The sequence below is a fragment of the Bos grunniens genome, chromosome 4, assembly GCF_055505025.1.
Source record: "Bos grunniens cultivar Pamir isolate PY7600 chromosome 4, Bosgru_T2T1.0, whole genome shotgun sequence".
NCBI lineage: Eukaryota > Metazoa > Chordata > Mammalia > Artiodactyla > Bovidae > Bos > Bos grunniens.
Window position 1 is genome coordinate 100,100,690 of NC_141168.1, and position 6,076 is coordinate 100,106,765.

Here is a 6,076-nt window from a genome sequence, read left to right on the forward strand (position 1 = left end):
GGATAAGGCAATGGCACCCCACTCCAGTACTCTTGCCTGGAGAATCCCATGGATGGAGGAGCCTGGTGGGATGCAGTCCATGGGGTCCCTAGGAGTCAGACACGACTGAGCGACTTCCTTCTCACTTTTCACTTTCATGCATTGGAGAGAAAATGGCAACCCACTCCAGTGTTCTTGCCTGGAGAATCCCAGGGACGGGGGAGTCTGGTGGGCTGCCGTCTCTGGGGTCGCACAGAGTCGGACACGACTGAAGCGACTTAGCAGCAGCAGCAGCAGAAGCAGCTGTGTAATCTTACACAGTTACTTAATCGCAACTCCTCTTTAAAACAGCTTGAATTTTACATTCTTGTAATTCATATAAATGCTTTATTATATTTCAGACAATGTTGCTCATAGTTCAAATGATTAAAACAGGAGCTGGGAAGAGTAAAGTATGCAAAATGAAATTTCAATTCTATAACTCTTACCAATTGTTTCAAATGTTTACCTTTATTTTACGAAGAGAATGAATAAAAAACCTCACAATTATTTCTTCCTAGATGACGCGTTCTCTAAGAACATCTCTGGTAGTGGACCTCTACAGCATTTTTATATATGAACAATAATTTTTTTCAGTGAAAGTAGCATTTGCATAACAGCTTGTCTTAACTTTAATTTGGAAACATTAAAAATTAACGTCAAGGTACAAAATTGGGTTGTATCCCTCACTTGAAATATATTTTGAGAACTTAAAAAAACCTCAATGTCACATGATTTGTCAGTTCTATAAGTGTTTACTTCTCAATTTTTCTACAGAATAATCAATCAACTCAAAAGTCGTGAGAAACTGAATTTTGCTTTGGCTGTGGAAACAGCCTCAGAAATACCAATTCTAGATATACCTAACCGCATCTTGTCTTGCCAAGATCTAAAAAAAACAGATCCTATAATAAAAGCAAATTTTTGACTAAGGAAAAACCAATTTATGACTTCCCCAGTGGCAGTTTGAACAAATGTTGAGACTTTGGAGGATCTATTAATGTGGGAAAAATAAAAAGACATGCTTCTTTCAATGATCTGCTCCCTTAAGGTTAATCTCAGCAAATGAGTCACCACGTCAAACCCCAACCCAGAAAGTTTTGTTTTTTAATAAAAGATTGGCAAAATAGAAAAGTTTTATTCTCCAAATGTGCAAGTCCACATTTTACTAGTTTTTCAGAACGTTAGATAAGAGCTGCTGCTGCTGCTACTAAGTCGCTTCAATCGTGTCCAACTCTGTGCGACCCCATAGACGGCAGCCCACCAGGCTTCCCCGTCCCTGGGATTCTCCAGGCAAGACCACTGGAGTGGGTTGCCATTTCCTTCTCCGATGCATGAAAGTGAAAAGTGAAAGGGAAGTCGCTCAGTGGTGTCCGACTCATAGTGACCCCAGAGATGGCAGCCCACCAGGCTCCTCCGGTAAGAGACCCATGTTAAATGAAAAGAGGTGGGTTTTGAGCTAAAAATGAATTCTGAATGAGCCATTGTTAAAGCTTTCATCCTTGTGATGGACCAGCTGCCGGATTGCAGACTCACACCGAGTCACTCAAGGCTTACAGAACACCCAGTGTGTGCTGGACACTCAATAGTGCAGCACCATCTCTGGGATATATTGAATAATCACAGATCTCCTTTTAGACATGAATTATTTTACACTGCCCAGGACCTTTTCAAACAAAGCAGAGGAAAGTATAAAATGAATCATTTACTGGAGTTGGCTTTACTGGCTTGGAAAGGAAATTTATTTGTAGGCTCTATTTATAACTGTGACACAATAATTATGAAACCCCTTTCAGTTAAACAAAACAAATGCTAAATGCTTTATAAAAGGCTTTATTCTTGCCAAGAAATAAAGAATCTTTTAGAAATACTTTATAAGACATCTTGCCAGAGTAGTGACATGTAAAGAAGTTTATAGCAACTACAAGTGTCTGCATTTTACGAAGTCACTCGAGTCGTGTTCGACTCTGTGCTACCCATGAACTGAAGCCCACCAGGCGTCTCTGTTCATGGTATTCTCCAGGAAAGAATGCTGGAGTGGGTTGCTGTGCTCTCCTTTAGAGGATCTTCCCAACCCAGGGATTGAACCCATGTCTTTTAGGTCTCCTGCATTGGCAAGTGGGTTCTTTACCACTAGCACCACCTTGGAAGCCCACAGGTATCTACAGAGCTGCGAAAACAGTTACATTATTGTACCTATGTTTTAAACCACATTCTGCCAAGAAGTAGAAAAGTGTAAGAGAGGAGTGTTTTTTATTTTCTTGGTTTTAATTAATTAAAAAAAATTTTTTTACTCTTTTTTCGAAGGTTTGTTCTGGTAGGAAATGGAGAAACCCAGTAAAAATTTATACTTATCATAGATAAATCCAATGTTGACTTCCCCCCCTCTCCTTTTTGATTTGTATTGGACTGTGGAAGGACAAGGGAGTAGAAATGAGAAGGGAATAATCTTCTGGCAAGTGAGTACCTACAAGATGGACGTTGTAGAGACTAGAGAACAAGGAGATAAAAGGTTTCTGTCATTTAGAACAGAGAAAAATATTCAATTAAAATTCTTAGATTAAGTAGAGATGACAATGGTGTAAAAGGTATTCATTTTGTAAAGAAAATATTTTTCTAGATAATTATGTAATTTAAAAGTTAAGGTTCAAAAAGATCCTGTGCTCAAAAGTATAAAAAACACAGAAGTAAGTTAACTATTTTAGGTGCAGACAAGCATTAATTTTACTTCTTTAAATAGATTCTTATGTGTTGCTAATTTTAAAAACTTATTTTGTAATAGTATTTTAAACTAGTGATTAGCAAAGAAGTAATAACTCAATTTACTATATATTTGCCGTCTCTAACTTTACATCCCTTGCTTCCTATTAAAGTACCATTCCTGTCAAGTCCCATCACTCTTAAAAAACTGCCACTTTTCACTTTTATCTTTTTATAGTTAGTTTTGTTGGATTTTCTTTTTTATGGCTATTTTTTATGTATCTCTATTACCTCTGTTTTATGAATATGACTTTTTTCTCTTTTTAAATGGTTGAGCACACAAATCTCTCTTTTTATCCTTTTTCCTCCCCAGCTTTATTGTGATATAATTAACAAAACTGTAGAGATAATTAAAGTGCCCATTATCATATACATTGAAAGGATTCCCCCCTAGTTAATTATCACACATTTGCCTCAGAGATTTATCTTTTGGTGTGTGAGAACATTTCAGTTTTCCTCTTAGCAAATTTCAGTTATACGATAGTATTACACAGTAGCGTTATCAGCTATAGTTGCTATGTTTTTTGTTAGATCCTCAGATCTTATAACTGAAAGTTTATACCCTTTTGCCAACATTGTCTTATTTCCTCCAACCCTTAGCCGCCACTTTTCTACTGTTTCTGTGAGTTTGATGTTTTCTTTATTCCACATAAGTAATGCCGTGTAGTATTTGCCTTTCTGGTTCTGACTTGCTTCACTTAGCATAATGCTTTAAGGTTCAGTACAAATTGTTGCAAATTTCAAGAGTTCCTTCTTTCTCATAGCTGAATGATATTTCATTGTATGAAATATCATTGTATCTTGTTATCTTCCTCTGTTGATGGGCACTTAGGTTGTTTCCATAGTTTTCTGGCCATTTAAAACATCTCTAAGTGAAGTGAAAGTTGCTCAGTTGTGTCCGACTCTTTGCGACCCCATGGACTATACAGTCCATGGAATTCTCCAGGCCAGAACACTGGAGTGGGTAGCCTTTCTGTTCTCCACGGAATCTTCCCAATCCAGGGATTGAACCCAGGTCTCCCGCATTGCAGGTGGATTCTTTACCAGCTGAGCCACAAGGGAAGCCCTAGAATACTGGAGTGGGTAGCCTATCCCTTCTCCAATCTCCAGGGGATTGTCCTGACCCAGGAATAGAACTGGACTCTCCTGCATTGCAGGCAGATTCTTTGCCAACTTAGCTATCAGGGAATATTAAGTTTCTGCCTCTTTGATAATGTCCTTTAAATTTTTTTCTTCTGCAGCCCTCACCCATTTCACTAATTAAATTGTGAATAATTAAAGTTAAAGAATGAAATGATTATTTGTATGAGTACATTTTTGTGATTTACAATCATAAAAGAACTCCAACCAGAATGCATGTCTCAGGCATGGATACTGTTTTCCACTTTTTTTTCAGTGCCCATAATAGTGACAGACACAGCACTGGAAATAGAGATGAGGATCAAACAGAGAGAAATTATGTTAAAATACTACATTGTAGTTGTTGGTAAGTTGCCCGTCATGTCCAGCTCTGCGATCCCATGGACTGCAGCATGGCAGGCCTCCCTGTCCCTCACCATCATCTGGAGTTTGCCCAAGTTCATGTTCATTGAATTGGTGATGTTGTCCAGCCATCTCATCCTCTGATGCCCTCTTCTCCTTCTGCCCTCAGTCTATCCCAGCATCAGGGACTTCCCCAATGAGTCGTCTGACCAATATACTGGAGTTTCAGCATCAGTCCTTCCAGTGAATATTCACGGTTGATCTCCATTAAGATTGACTGGTTTGATCTCCTTGCTGTCCAAGGGACTTTCAGGAGTCTTCTCCAGCACCACAGTTCAAAGGCATCAATTCTTTGGCATTCTGCCTTCTTTAAGGTCCAGCTGTCATAATCATATGTGACTACTGGGAAGACTGTAGCCTTGACTATACAGACCTTTGTTGGCAGAATAATGTCTCTGCTTTTCAACACACTGTCTAGGTTTGTTGTTGTTTTCCTACCAGGAAGCAGTCTTCTGATTTCATAGCTGTAGTCACTGTTTGCAATGGCTTACTAATGAACTGTTTTTAAATATGAAGGTACTCTAAACCTAAAGGTGGGGAGAAACCAGTGGAAGGTGCTTATTAATAGGTTCTCTTGTCATATTTCCTCTAAATTTATGAATATGACAGGTGTTCACAAGTATAGGGGTGATTATGGGAATCTTATCAAACTATAATAATAATCAGAAAAAGTCCATTGTGCATACATTAAGAGAATCAAAATGTCATAGTAGGTAGTAGAGAGGTGGACATAGGACATTATCTTAAAAAATGAAAGAAGAACTTACAGAGGTATTTTCCTCTTACTTTTTTAGGGTATTTTCTTATGATTTTCCAAACAAAATGACAGGATGTTATGACATGATCCTTTTGCTTTGAGTCCTACATTGCAGTCAGTACAAGAATTTCTTTTAGAAACAGGCACTACCCATTTTCCCAAAGATTTTTTAAATTAATGCTTTGATATTAAAATTAATCTTTTCTGAAACTTACCTTGGTGGATTCTTTCTTCAGTTTTTAATTTAACTCTGGTATATCACCATTTGTCTATGGCTTTCCAATTTATTGTAAATAATAGACTATTTTTAACATTTTACTTTGCAAATGATTTGAATATCATTTACACATATATATCATATATGTGTAAATATCATATATATCACAGTATTTTCAACACTCTGATTGATAGAGAGGGACTGAACAGTTAGATTGAGCAATGAAGATGGTAACCAAATAGTAAATGGGGGGAGATATGAGTGCTAACCTGTTTCACAGGTCATCAGTTCACTTATGAATTAGTTTGGGCAGTGATGTTTTGCTTTTCTATCCTACTTTATAAATTCACAGTGTTTTGAAAATGAATGTTAGGGTAATGGGAAATCCTGATAAATATTTGAAGCTAGAGGTGTATAGAGAGTATTCTTAAGGGCAAATTGTGACTTGACTAAGGATCAGGTGTGCCATTCATGGAAGCTTCCTATCCACCAGTGTCAGACTTCTCTGCCATTGGCAAGGTGGACGATCAGGTCTCTGAAGGTGCATACCTTCATGTTTGTGGTCTGTGGGTGCATACCCACCATGTTTCATATAATTTCACCCAGTCTCACACTTCACACAATATTCATTCCCTTTTCTTTTCTCCTATTCTCTTCCCTTTCCCCCTTTCATGATTGGTGCTGTTTTTAAAATAGTTTCTGGCTGCTTTCTTTTAGAGATATCTTTATTTTTATTTCAAGATAGACTTTTCCCCTTAACTTTTAATTTTGTATTGAGGTGT

General features: G+C 37.6%; 1 long non-coding RNA gene across 1 annotated transcript; it reads left to right on the top strand.

Moving 5' to 3' along the window:
- The first annotated feature begins 2,330 nt into the window (after positions 1 to 2,330).
- Positions 2,331 to 5,846, top strand: LOC147374590 (uncharacterized). Its single transcript, XR_015163063.1, has 3 exons — positions 2,331 to 2,477; positions 4,175 to 4,264; positions 4,430 to 5,846. It is a non-coding gene; the product is annotated as an uncharacterized LOC147374590 (long non-coding RNA).
- Positions 5,847 to 6,076: the final 230 nt, after the last annotated feature.